The sequence below is a fragment of the Dromiciops gliroides genome, chromosome 5 (genome assembly GCF_019393635.1).
Source record: "Dromiciops gliroides isolate mDroGli1 chromosome 5, mDroGli1.pri, whole genome shotgun sequence".
Classification (NCBI taxonomy): Eukaryota; Metazoa; Chordata; class Mammalia; order Microbiotheria; family Microbiotheriidae; genus Dromiciops; species Dromiciops gliroides.
Window position 1 is genome coordinate 55,259,725 of NC_057865.1, and position 15,496 is coordinate 55,275,220.

Sequence of the window (15,496 nt, forward strand, 5' to 3'; positions counted from 1 at the left end):
GACACTTGACACTTACTAGCTGTGTAACCCTGGGCAAGTCACTTAACCCTCATTTCCCTAAAAAAAAAAAAAAAAGAACTTTGAAAGACTTAAATACTCTTACTTAACACAATGCCCACAACAATGATTCCAGAGGACCCAAGAAGAAATATGTTAACCACCCCCTGACAGAGAAATGATGGATTTAGAATGAAGATTAAGGTATAGTTTTTGGAACAGACCAATTTGAACATTTGTTTTTCTTGTCTACATATTTTTTGGGAGAGAAAATAGATTTTTTTATTCATTAAAAATAAAATAAAATTTTTTAAATTACTGATATATAAAAAGGCAAGAATTTTTTTTTCAGCAGAAAAACATACTTCTCAGCATTGGTTTGTTTCATAGAAGATATGTGTTTATATTTTTTCTTTCTGGAATCTCCCCAATTTAGGCTTCCTCCAAAGATTCTTGTTAGTTTCCATTTCCTATTTGATGATATTTCATGGTATTTTTTTAGCTGCCTCCCTCAATACCATTAGATATGTTTGGGGAAAAGGTCTAAATTCCATAAAAATGCACGAGCTACATATACTGTGTGATTTTAAAAAATCAATCCATTTTCTATTTTGTTTAATTTGATTCAACAAACATTTATTAAGTGTGTCCAATATAATGGTACTGCAATATAAAGATGAAATCCGTGTCATTTCCTCAAGAAGCTTACATTCTGTTTGGGAACACAACATATGAACAGTTAAGCAAATACTAGATAATCTCACAGGGAGAGGGTTCTGACAAACCTGAGGATCAAATAACTAGTTCTTTTTGTAGTTTGGGGAAATAAATTCACAAGATTAATCTTGGTTCAAATTCCCAAATAGGTCACTTGTTTCCCTCCCTTCATTAGTCAGTTCATTCATCTATGATGAACATATTTGATCAATTTCCCAGGTTAGTAGTTCACATTAGTTAAAGAACAAATCATAAGTTTGGCAGCCTCCCCTCTTCTGGGACATCATTTGTCAATGAATCCCAGTAAACACTAGGTGGCATAGAGATTGCTTTCACCAAAAAGGCAAAAGAGATAATGGATTGCACCACTCTCCAGTGACATGAATACTATGATCTATCTTGGCTGTATGGCATTGGAATATCATTTTCCAAAATATACTGTTTCTCAGCAGATGAACACTGCCATTTTTTTATTTGAAAATTGCCATTATGTCCCAGAAGATGCAGTGTTCATCCAGGGAAGATTTATTAATGCCATTATTTACATTTTAATTTTTATTCTTGTTATCTCGTCACTTTGGTTTATTTTGTTCTGAAAGGGTGGCACTCTCCAGGGAGGAAACAGAAATGGAATTTCCAAAGATTCTTTGAGGGAGGACTGTTGACTTTTCAGGTGGGATTATATCATCCTATTTTCACTGAAAATTACCCATACTGGTGCTACATATGAAGTAATTTCGGGTCCCTTCTTGGACAACAGTCTTTTCTTGACTGCCTGACAGAGTAGCAGATCTTTTGGCCATCACAATGGCACAGAGAGCTACTTTTCTTTTCAGGTTACTGCTGATTTGATTTTTTTTTTAAAAAAAGAATGTCTTTTCTATTTTTTTATAGTGCACAATTTTGGGAAAAACCGATTAAAGTTTACAACTTCCAAATCCATTATTTTTGACATGGAACAATAATTTAACCTCTTTCCATGAAGTAAAAACTCAAAGGCTACTGATGTCTTTTTATTTGCCCTGCATTTAAACTTTGTTTCAAAGTGTTTTAATATCTATACTCTTATCTCTATGCTGCCACGAAAGCAGGAATTATGCTATCCCCGTGAGAATATGGAAAGGTCATGAGACTGTGGTAAAGTTAATCACAAGATTAGTAGCATAGTTGCTTAGAATCCCTAGTTTCCCTTAAAGCTCAGTTCAAGTGCCACTTTCTTCATGAGGTCTTTCTTGGTCCTAATCCTAGTTTCTGGTGCTTCCCTTAAAAATTATCCTATATTGGGGCAGCTAGGTGGTGCAGTGGATAAAACACTGGCCCTGGATTCAGGAGGACCGGAGTTCAAATCTGGCCTCAGACACTTGACACTTACTAGCTTTGTGACCTTGGGCAAGTCACTTAACCCTCATTGCCCTGCGCCCCCCCCATTATCCTATATTTATTTTGTATGTGTATATATACACACACACACACACCTATAAGCCATTCATCTACATGCCAAGTTTACAAAGTGATAAATGTCTTATCATTTAGTAACCTATTAGATGGAATGGCCAGCAAGTACATGCATACATGTGTGCATGTATGTATATGCACATATAAATGTACAATATACACAAACATGTATATGCACATACATATACATGTATATGTATGTTTCATTAAGGGAGGCCATATGTCCATTGGTGACAGATTGATTATATTATGTATGCTCTGGCCAAACTATATCTGGAACCTTCTTTTCAGTTCTCTGTGTCAAATTTTAGGGAAGATGATTACATATACATAAACTCATATAGACACATATATACATACACATACATACACATGTGTACATATGTTACTTTCTCTGATAGAATGTAAGCTTCTTGACATTGGTGGCCATCTTTTTGTCTTTGTATTTGAAGAGCTTAGCACAGTGCCTGGTACATAGTAGGTACTTAATAAATGCTTAGTAAAGGACAGGAACCCTGGTCTTCCTACTTCAGTAATGGGATTAGAAGCTCCTAGTTTTAGAACTGGAAGGGACCTTAGAGGTCATCTAGACCTTCCCCCTCGCTTTAGAGAGGAGACCCAGAGCGGTCATGTGCTCTTTCGGTTTTCCTTTGAACAAGGAAGGATTTATCTTCATGGCTTTCTCATAGGTGGATTGGGGATTTTTACAAAAATGCTTCTTTTTATAGCTCAGTGTGTGTGTGGGGGGGGGGGGGCGGTGTTAGGCTTTATTATTTTCCTCATTCAAATAGATCAGCTTTTTACTGAAGCCATTTATCTACATACTAAGCCTTCTGTTCAAAGTTTCCCAGGTTATGGATGTCCTGTCAGTCACTGACCTATTAGAAGAAATGGCCAGTAAATGTTTTTAATCATTTTTATGTGCACCTTTGTCGCCTCTCTGTCATTCTTTCATTACCTTGGATTTGTTGAGCTCGAGTTCTCTTCACAAGCTATTTTTCAAGAAATCAGTAAAGCTTTCACTAGAAATTACCTCAAACAAATGAAATTCCTCAAACATAGTCACAATGCCCAAACCCTTGTGCTTATCTTCTTCCGTAAATGGGAAAAAAGGCAAGGTCATGCTTTGTCAACTTTTTTACTTAGAGATGACCAAAGAAAATCTAGTGTATACTTAAAATGGCAATAGATATTCAGGAATTCCTCTTCTAGGTCAGCTTGATTTTCTACCTGCTATGTGCCTTACACATACACTTTTGTGAGAAGAATTTCATTGACTGGTTACTCTGAGTCATTATTCTTAGAGTATTATAATTTTGACATTGCCATTTCTTTAAGGTCATGGTTATCATATACCTATGGACTTGGGTTCAAGAAATCAACTTCATGATTATAAAATTGGGGAGAGAGTGAGGTTAGATACTAGTTCATATAAAAATATCTAGGGGGTTTAGGAGACTTTAAAATCATTATGGGTCAACAGTGTAACAGAGAAGCCAAAAAGCATCATAGATTTCGTTAAAAGAGGCCATGTGTCCACTGGTGACAGACCCACTGTACTCTGCTCTGGTCAAAACATATCTAGAGCCCTCTTTACAATTTTTGGTGTTGAATTTTAGGGAGAGTAATTGCAATGTCCAGAGGAGTGCAGCAAGGATAGTGAAATGCCTTGAGAGCGAGTCATATGAGGATTGAGTGAAGGAACTGAAGTTGTTTAACTTGAAGAAGAACTAGGGAATGGGCAACTAAACTTGTTTTACTTAAACTAAGAGGGCAGAATTAGGAGCAGAGAATGGTAATTTCAGTGAAACCATGCAGACTTCATGAAGAGAAAAGACTTTACCCTCATAGTTAGAACTGTTTAAAAATTCAATGGGTTGCTTCAAAGTAGAGTGGGATCCCTCTCACCAGAGATCCCAGATGAAGTCTGGATAATTTTTTACTGTATGATGTAGAGGGGATTCTTATACAAGTGTGGGCTGGACCAGATGCCCTTGAAGGTTTTTAACAACTCAGGGATTCTATGATTGCATGGCTTTTGGCAGTTTGCAAGCTGAAAGAAAACATGGATACGATGGATGAGTTTCTTGGGGAGGCTTATTGCCAACACAAGGGAGAAAAGAGAGAACTTAGGATAGGAAGTTCACTGAATGACTTTATTACTGGAAATTTACCAGCGACATCTGGAAAGCAATGAAAAATTCTAGGTTCTCTTCCTGTAAAAAAATGAAGGCTATTGTTCCTAAAGAAAAAGGCCCCTAAAATTAGTATTTCTCTCTAAGTCCAGAGAAGTATTTCTCAAAAACAGAAATATCAACAGGAGTATTCTGGACTAATTCTGGGAGAAAATTGTGCCCTGGCTATTTTTGTTGATTAAAAAAAAAAAAAAGCTTTCAACTCAGTAGAACAAAACAGAGCTTGACCACATAACTCTCCCTGTGGTAGGCTTCATTTAAAGTTAATAGTTAAAGGGTCATTGAACAGAGTTATCTTTATGGGTGCATTTGTCAAGGAACCTTTCATGATCTTAAAAATATATTTGAAATTTCTCATTGGAATAGATTTTTGAATAGATAGTCTTATTTTCAGCCCTAATAATTTGCATGGCATTGTTATGCCAAAATACACTATTTCTCAGTGGATAAACACTGCTCTTCACCACATTCCACATTCTCTTTTCATTTAGAAATTACTATTCTATTTAGGAAGCCATAATGGTCACCAGAGGAAGATTTATTAAAGCTTTCATTTACATTTTAAGGCTTTCTGACTTTAATTCCAAAGATTTATAATGGTGGAGGAGTAAAGTGGGTTGGGTATATAAATTCTTAAAAAGTTATTTTTAAAATGCTAAACATCATGCAACTATTGGAATTAGATTAAATAAATAAATTAGATAGTAAAACTATTTTTAGAAAGAACATAAGAATCTAGAAATACTCTTACAATGTCAGGCCAATAGGCAATGAAGTCAGGTAGCCTATTTCTGATAGAAACAACAAAGGACATTTTTTTCAGGAATGTAACATCTCCTCTAGAAGAGGGAAAAATGGACTCAACTTGGGATTTGGAGTTTTTTCCATTCATCTCCTGAGGCCAAAAAAATATATATTCCATGGTTTGAGACTGTAGTTAATACTAAAAGGGGATCCCACAAAAAAACTTCAAATCACCAAAGTCTATTCAGGTCAAGGTCATTCTCCCCCAACCCCCAGGAGACATTATAAGGAAAATCCAATAAGACTTATTGATTTAAATTCATATTACCTCTCCAGATCGTGAAAAAATGATGGTCTTCCAAAGGTTGCATTGTAGAGGAAGGAATGTCTGCTCCCTAGAAACTGAGGCAGAGAAATACCAATCACATGTTCTTGGAACGATGTAATCGTGCTTGTATGAATTTTCAGCGACCGGTTCCAAGAATCATTCCCAGCTCTTTCTGATCTAGAGCTGGCCTTAGTGCTGAATGAAAACCATTGCATTGAAGGTTTCCTCACCTATCCTTCACACATCCGTTATAGATTTTACAACTAACAAGTAGTTTCCTAAAAGGAGAAAGGGAAAAAATCCTCTTCTTCCTCTGTAGCCCAGGCGAGCACACTGTGCCCTGCCAATCCCAAAGGGAAGAATCCGCATTTAGCACAATTCTTGGCATGTAGTAGACACTTAATGTTTATTGTGTGCCCGATTGTATCATAGGAAGTTTTCAAATGATAACGGGATCCTTTTCAGTGGAGGTCTCAAATGATGGCTGAATTACCACAAACTGGATTCTGTAGAGAGGATTCCTATTCATGGATGGCTGGACCAGATGGCGTTGGAGGGCCCTACCAACTCAAGGTTCTGTGACTGCATGACTCTTGTGGTTTGCAGGCTGATATAAAAATCACAGACAGGATTGATGCATTTCTGGGGAGAGGCTTCAAGCTAGCAAAGGGACAAAAGAAAAAAGTTAGGGTATGAAGTTCACTGAATTATTTATTATTAATTATTGTTATTTATTAATATTAATTATTAGAATTATTTATTATTGGAAATTCAACAGTTGTATCAGGAAAACACTGGGAAAGACTTCACTTTCGCTTCCTCTTCCATTTCCCATGAAACTCCATTTAGAACTTTTAGTTTCTTCAGTCTAGGGTTTATGTTTTCACATGGTATGGAAGAATGGAGTCAGGTGGTGTCCAAGATTATAGTGAGTCAAACCAAGCTAATTATTTGATAAGGCTTGAAATCTGGAATCTGGCAGAAGATGGCTTCTTAATATGACATCCATTCTCTCTCCTGAGAGCCTTTCCTGTATCACCAAATACCTATTAAACACTTCAAATCTCATGTTTTCAGTACTTAGCATAATCCCTGGCACATAGTAGGCACTTAATATGTGCTGCTTGATTGAACTTGACTTGATGTACCAAAGACATCTCAAACAGGATCTGAAGGTATGGTGTCAGGGTAGAAAGTAATTCCTGGTGGTCTGGAGAGTGTGGTTCTAGGTCAAATAATAAGGCCAAGTGAACTTTAAGGCATAAAAACAAGGAAAGCAACAAGGGCTAGTGGTCATCCATTTTACCAGAAGGATTAGAGTTATGGTTCCCTGCTTATCTAAGTGGTGTGATGAGTGGCTGTCCTCCCAAAAGCGGGGAGGCTTACTGAAGGAACTTGGCCCACCACTGTTATGGAGTGGGTCCAAGGGCTGTAGTGTAGAACTCTGGATTCCTTCTCTCAGGGATGAAGATGGGGCTCAGGTCTTATCAGGACATAGGAAAGAGAAGCAAGTATTGAAGGGAAGGCTAGAGAGGAAGGGTTTCCTGTGGTGCCTATTTCCTACTAGACCTGCTAGATGGGAGCAACTCAATTCAATCTGGAGGGTAAGCCCTAAAGGAAAGTCAGAACAGAGGGGACAGCTAGGTGGCGCAGTGGATAGAGCACCGGACCTGGATTCAGGAGGACCTGAGTTCAAATCTGACCTCAGACACTTAACAATTACTAGCTGTGTGACCCTGGGCAGGTCACAAGTCACTTAACTCCCAATTGCCTCACCAAAAAAAAAAAAAAAAAAAAAGGAAAGTCAGAACAGAACACAAGGATACATATGACCCATGTCCCTTAGGATTAGCTAAAGAATGAAGTTTTTCTGCTTTTCAGGAGGCACTATGGCCTAGGAGAAGGAACGCTACTCTTGGAGTCAAAGGACCTGGATTTAACACCCTGACTCTGCCAGTTGTATGACCTTCAGCAAATCACTTAATACCTCTAAGCTTCAATTTCCTCATCTATAAATCGGAGATAATAGAACTAAACCTTGACTGTTTCCCAGAGTTGTTATAAGAATCAAATGCAATAATGTATGTGACAGTGTTTTGCATTAAGTCATATAGTGTTAGACTAATCTAAGGTATTATTATCGAATATAAAACAGGAAATATTCCCCTATGCTCCAAAGGCAGTTTGTCTATTAGAAAGATAAGCCATTATGTAAAAAAAAAATTCAGATAGAATAATTGAGTCTCTGCAGTCTTCCTTTGAGAAAAAGAAATGGGTAAAAGAAGAGGTGAGCTGTGGTGACCCAAAAGATTTCAAATTATGGATTTCAGACTTTCAAGCTTCTAATAGAAACTCTGAATTTAAGCTTCTATTCACATCAAATTGCTCTTTCCACCCAGAGCCAGAGTGAATAAAGGGTTCCTCTGGTTGTATGCTACTCTGGTTTTGTTATTCTTATGGGGGAGGGAGGATCTCCAACTATCTGAGGCCTCAGGATCCTGCATATGGTATCATAGCTGTCACTCAGGGCTAGGCAGCCAAAGGCCAGCCTTGAAACTCTGCCTTCCTGAAAATTATCCTTATCCATTGGCTTTGAATATCTGCATTTCAGAAATAAGACCTTTTTTTGATTTTTGGTGTTTTCTTTTTCTTAAAGAGAGAGATAACTGAGTGTTGAAACGATGTCAGACTGACATCTAACCACAAAATTGATGAGTATAATGCAGCCACTGGTTTTGTGGGTCTCCTGACTCTTCCTTCTGTCTCGATCTTTAGCTACCAGCAAGGCCAAATTGGGTCATCATCATTCATCAGGCATATATTAAAAGACTGCTTGTTCTGGGTTGCATGCTAATCAATCAGAGAGACCTGACTTTTGTTCTCTAGGAAATCATGATCTAATTATAGACCTAACAAAAGATTGAGAGGGAAAAATACTGGCCTTGGGGCACAGATTAATTTAAATAATTAAATATAAGTCATTAAAATAAATAATTAAAAGCTGTTCCTATAATACATAGCAAGGCTGGCTGTACTGACATTCATCCACCTACCCTCCTCACTGAGATCCAGAGGCCCCTGGAGGTAAAATATGTCAATATAGTGCAAAAGTCAATACGTGACTTTTCACAGGTTTTGTGGTCCTAATCAATTATTTAACAGTATGGGTACTGGCCAATAATAGCTGGAAACTAAAGTTCTGTATATTCAGTTGGTCAGCCAGTCAATAAACATATAGTAAACACCTACTATGTGCCTTGCACTAGGAATACAAATATGAAAAAGAAAGACCCTGCCCTCAAGAAGCTTACAATCTAATGGAGGAAGACAACATAAAAATTTTTATAATTTGATATTTATATGTGCATATATATTTAAAATATTTGTTTATTTTGTAGCCTTAGTGCCTAACACAGTGCCTTATATATCACAGGCAGTTTATGAACGGTTTTTGCATTGAATTGGTATCTTCCACAAAATTCCCACATTGAAGTTCCCTGAGTTCTCAAAGGTTATGCTAGTTAAACATAAACTCTGGCAGGTTATCTTAGGTGAGGAATTCTTATCCTTTTTTGTGTCTCATAATCCTTTGATAGTCTGGTGAAGCCTATGTACCCTTCTCAGAATAATATTTTTAAATACATAAAATAAAATGCTGTTGCTCTTCAGTTGTGTCAAACCCGATTTGGAGTTTTCTTGGCAAAGATACTGGAGTGGTTTGCCATTTCCTTCTCCAGTTCATTTTACAGTTGAGGAAACTGAAGCAAACAGAGTTAAGTGACTTATCTAGGATCAATAGCTAGTAAGTGTGAGGTCAGATTTGAACTCAGAGTCTTCCTGTTTCCCAGCCCAGCACTCTATTCACTGTACCACTTAGCTGACCCCTATAAAATAAAATACATAGGATTATAAACAAAGACAAGTATATTGAAATACAACCATCAAAAAAGTCTTTTTAAGTTCACAGGCCACAGGTAAAGAACCCCTGTACTGTGATGTAAAGACTTCAAATAGGATCCTGTTTTCAAAATATATCTGCTTTTTAATTTTGTTTTGTTTTGTTTTTTGCAGGGCAATGAGGGTTAAATGACTTGCCCAGAGTCACACAGCTAGTAAGTGTCAAGTATCTGAGGCCGCATTTGAACTCAGGTCCTTCTGAATCCAGGGCCAATGTTTTATCCACTGTGCCACCTAGCTGCCCCATATCTGCTTTTTGAGGGTCAGCCTAGTTCAATGTAACACTGAAGCTATCCAGAATTCATGTTTCCCAGGTTCTCAGTACTTTGTGGATCTACATCCGTTCAAAACAATAGCTCATGAACCCCCACTGACATATTTACTTTTTTTCTACTCAGGCAGAAGATACAATAAATTCAAAGCAAAGATATTTGATGAATTGTCATCATGAAAAGATTTGCAATAAATGTCTTTCTCCCCTCCCCCCATTGCAAATAGACATTCCATTAAGTGAGGAGATTTAGCAAGTACAGGGATCACACATGACAGACCCACATAAGGACAATATGGATGGAAATACATGTCGCAGCTCCAGTGCTACAGAACTCCTGATGTCGTCTGGTAATATTGCCACATTGCCCTCACTTCACTTATTTGTTGCTGTGTGTGGCATCTTCCCTGGGTTTGTAATCTCTGCTGAGCATTGCTCTCTACTGCTACCTTCTGGGCCCATCTCTTTAGGGCCAGCCAAGACATCTCAGCTTCAGTCTGGTAGCTACATGGCTAGAACCTCTCTCTTATATGGCCAGGCTGACTGCTCTTCCATCTCAGCCACCACACCAGGCTGAAAAAAAGCCAGGCAGAGTGTCCTCAAATTTGGTCCCTATACCTGGAGGAGATCAAAGTGTTTTGCTACAGATAACCATGTAGTTAAACAAGTACTGTTTCTCATATACTCACAGGATTCTCTCTGATTTAGTTGCAAATGAATTCCAACTGAAACAAGAGGGAGTAAGGAGACAAGGTCAATGTTTTTCGCCCACCTATCCTACAGAGTTGTAGAGAACTCCAAAGTGGGAAAGCCCCTCCACCAAAGAATCCGGATCATCCACTCTGCAATCCACGCTCTTAGCGAAATGCCCAAGGCAGTACAGTGGTCAAATAGACAGTATATGTTTCATAGATAGGAATTAAACTTAGGTCGTGCTTACTTTGGTGCATCCACAACTCCATGCTGCCTCTCACTCAGGAAAATAGCATGTAATGAGATAATATGGATCATAGTTTGAAACAGAAGGATGTATCAGCAATTAGGGCAATCAGGAAAGACTCCTCATAGGAGGTGATACATGAGCCAGTCCTTGAAGGAAGCAGAAAAATGTGTTTGGGGAGGTAGATAATAGCAAAAAAATTACAGTTTTTAGATCATCTATAAATTTTAATGTAACTGTTAGTATTCTCAATATATGTTATTTGTCTGGTAATCAGTGAATTGATACACTACTAGAGGAAACATACCACATCCATTTCAGACATTTTCGCTAAAATGATGTAAGAAATTAAAAAGAAGTGGCTTTAAATGAGAAACACCTCACAGGTTCTCTGGTTCCACTCAGAGAGGCAAAAGAAGGATTTCATTTTATTTTGCTCTCAAAGGCAATAGCTTCCAAGGGAAAGTTGGTCATATTGCATTGCAATGCTTATAATGAGCATAAGCAAACAGATTAACATGAAGATAATTATAGCTTGTTCATCAGCATCCGTTGCAGAGAATGACAGAGCAATTCCATGAATAACTTGATAAGACCCTCTAAAGTCAGAATTCTTAAGCCAGAATAAACCTTGATATTCAGGTATTTCAATTCAGAAAGCAGACAGAAAAGAGAAGGATTAAAATATGGCAGAAAACATGATTCTGGTTCAAAAAATGAAAGAGAGCAAAGATTTATAAATATTATCAAAAATATTGTCTCTGAGATGAAAACTGGAAGTTGTCACATGTAGGAAACACTGAACAACATCACAGAAACTGAAAAGAACCATATTTTAACAGATGGGAATTGACAAAACATGGAAGCCAAGAGCAACACCAATTTAAAGCACAAGCTTCTTTGTAAAATACTGTGGAGAAAGATAATAAATGATTACAAATAATATTGCCTCACAAAATAGCAAAGGACAATTTTGCAGAAAACAAGTCTCCAAGTGCTTGGCTTGAGATCCAGACAAACCAGAGTATCTCAAGAACATTTTTACAGTATAGTGGAAAACTGTTACATGAGAACAGTGGAAGGAGGACAATAAATAGATGTGAAATTAAGCAGATATTCTGGCATTTCTATGGTTATCTAGCTCATTAGCAACAATAGGTAAGACACTGTATTTGGAATCTTGTATTTCAGTCATAATATATTATGTACTGTGATGTTTAAAATCTATATTGTGGTTGCCTTAAATTAGAAAGCTTCGGTACCAGTCTTTGGGCATTAAACATTTATTAAAACATACAGATATTTACAAGGAGTTCAGAAAGTTTAAGAAAAAGAAGTCCTACCTAGCCTAGAGTTCCAGCCTGGTTGGGTTCTTCCTGACGTCCTCCTCCACGAGCCTGCTTTAATCAGGAACTCTCCAGCAAGCTGATTGTGGAAGCTTTTTATAGGTCTGGAACAGAGGCGGTCCTATACACTGCTTCAAGGTGATTGGTTCCATTGGCTTTGAAGGTGTTCTCAAGTTGAGTTCACAGTCTAGTTTCTGAGAACAATACCTTCTTAAGGGCTAGCCAGGTGTGATTACAATCCAGTTAACTTGAAGTAGGCTTAACCAGCAGTCAATCACTCTCACTTGATTCAATCAGTATAGATTAATCTCCAGGTGGGTCTTTGAGTATCTGCTAAATCCCATTATTTCATCACAGTACTATATGATAAAGAAGCAATGACACTTTGAAAGATGAAGTCACAAAGAACAGCTATATATATACCAAAGAAATCTATGCTGGAGAAAACATAATTTAGATTTTTGAGTAATCTTAGAGTGAAAGTTTCCTGAAAAATAGAAAAGATTAACCTTTTAAAAAAGATAAATAACATCACACAAAACATGTAACCAGGAATCATATCTCACTGAAGTTGGTGACTACCATCATAGCGGATATAATGTATAAAGTCCAAATCAAAGATAGATTCCTTATTGATGGAGAGGTTATTTAGATGGTCTTATTTTCATAAGCTATTGTGCTAATTGCATAAAGCCCTGTAAGGCTACAAGGCATCCTTGGGATAACAGAAACTCTCAAATTACCTACTGCTTTATAGTTTGCAGATATTATCTCATTTCAGCCTCCTAATAATGCTGTGAAGTAGATATTAAAATGACTGCTGTCTCTATTTAATAGATATGAAAAGATGCGACAAGTTATAATAATAGGTTAAAATGGAAAAATTGCAAGTTCAAAGAGGTTCTTATGGCTTAACTTTAGCACCTCTTCTGGCCTATTCTTCCAACACACACTTTCAAGTTGTGTCCCCTTTCATAGTAGTACTTCATGGTTCTAAACTTCTAAAACTATGGCGTCCCCATCAATGTGTTTCCTTTAAATAGCTAGCCAGAGGACATGAAGTAAAAGCATTTACTGAAATGGTTTGCTACAAAACAGCTATAAAGAATTAGCGCCCCCCCCCTTTCTTAGTGCCTTCTTGATTCCTGTCTGATCTTCTCCAACTGCTCTCATCATTTCTAGCTCTCTTCCTGAAGATTCACCTATCAAGGCTATATAGCATGCTTTAACACTAGAATCTGCTTCCCCAACTCTTGGTCCTAGGAAACCTAAGATTTAATGCAAGCCACTCTTTCCTGGAGCTCCTTCCCCCATCCAGTTGCATCCCACTCCAACATGACTATCCCAAAATGTAGAGCACAAAGCAAAATAGTGATATCACCCTAGACTTCTAGTTATGGGTTTGCAGAGGCATCCTCTCATTTCCTTCTTCTCACCCAACTCACCAATGAAACAACATTTTATCTGAGTCCCAGAGCCGTTTCCTTCTTGGGCTTCAGGTCTTATAGACTGAACTAGCTTCTGGTTTAGAAATTCTTCAGTCTTTTTGGTGCCGTGGTTCCTTTTGGCATTCTGATGAAGCCTATGGAGCTGTTTCCTTCTTGGGCTTCAGGTCTTATAGACTGAACTAGCTTCTGGTTTGGAAATTCTTCAATCTTTTTGGTGCCGTGGTTCCTTTTGGCATTCTGATGAAGCCTATGGATCACTCCTGAGAATCATGATTTTAAATGCATGGGATTACAATGGAAATCAAAGGTTCATGAAAATAAAGATGTATTCTTTTTCTTATCCAAGTTCCTGGACCCCCTGGAATTCATCTACAAAAAATTCAGGGGTTAGAGGACCTCAGGTTAAGAACTCTTGGTCTAGTTGCTAGGATATACCACTCATGTGTTCCTCTTTACTGGCCTATCTTAGCTCACAGACACATCAGGCATCTTCTCTATTTCCCTCCATTTTCATATCTCAATGTACATGGTTCCCTCCCCCTCTCCAGAGGTGAATGCCTTGGGTTACATATATATTTTTTTTTCCGGGGCAATGGGGATTAAGTGACTTGCCCAGGGTCACACAGGTCCTAAGTGTCAAGTGTCTGAGTCTGCATTTGAACTCAGGTACTCCAGAATCCAGGACTGGTGCTTTATCCACTGTGCCATCTAGCTGCCCCCATACATATTCTTTTAATTACAAAGGAGAATAAAAAGGACACAACACAGTAAAGCATATCTACCTCATCTTCTCTCCCCATACCCTACAATAGACAAGATAATTTCAACCCATAATCTTCTCATAATGACTTCTTCTAGTCATAAGCAAGGTCTCCAAAATTTGAAACAAGGAGTTTCCATTCTATGGGGATATAACATAGACATAGGTAAATAAAGATGAGGTAATGTGGAGAGAGACAGACAGACAGACAGAGAGACAGAGAAATACCAGGTGGGAGCAGGTGTAGGGGGCAGCACCTGAGTTGAGCCATGAAGGGAACTAAAGATTCTGAGAAGTGCAGACTAGGAAAGGGAAGTACATTTCAGTTCTGGGGTTGGGGATGGGAGGAGATAGGGAGTGCTACCTATACAAAAGGTACCGAGGTAGGAAAGTGGGAGATATTGAGATTAGAAAATAGCTAAGAGGCCAATTTGTTTGTATTGTAATGAATGTAAAGTGAAGTAACATTAAAAAAAAGTCTTTAAAGGTCAGTGAGAGCCATATTGAATAAGGTGTTCCATACTGGGTTGAGGAGTTTGCATGTTATGTAGGAAGCAATAGGTCTGATGATTAGGACACCTACATTTCTCCACTTCCTTAAGTTTCCTATAGTTTCCCAACCTGGATTTCTTTTAAGGGACCACACCTTTAGGAACATTTTAAACATAACAAACATTAAAAATGCAAAAAAAAAAAAGTTCCTCCTCCATCTTTCTCCCAATACACATTATATTTCAGAGTCCCATTCAGGCTGTCTATTCCAATGCACCTTGATTTCTCCTTTCTTTGAATTCTTAGAGCAGTTATTGTCTGAATCATTAAATTAAATATGGGGCTCTTTCTTTCTTGGTGTTGCTCTCTACATGTTGCTTGTTCATCAATCTAGGGCATCTGACTAGATTCTTTTTTTTTTTTCAGAGAAATGAGGGTTAAGTGACTTGCCCAGAGTCACACAGCTAGTAAGTGTAAAGTGTCCTCTTCAGGTCCTCCTGAATCCAGGGCCAGTGCTTTATACACTGCGCCACCTAGCTGCCCCCTAGATTCTTTTTTTAATAATAAACATTTTTATTTAAAGTTTTGAGTTCCAAATTTTATCCCTCCTTCCCTCCCTCCCCTGACCCTCCCATGAAGCGATAAGCAATCAGGTATGGGTTATAAATGCGTAATTATGTAAAACATTACTATTTAGTCATTTTAGTCATTTAGTACAAGAAAACTTGAATAAAGGAAAAACATGAAAGTGAAAACTAGCATGCTTCAGTCTGTGTTCAAGCAATATCAGTTCTTTCTTTGGAGGTAGATAATATGCTTCATCATTAGTCTTTTGAGATTGTTTTG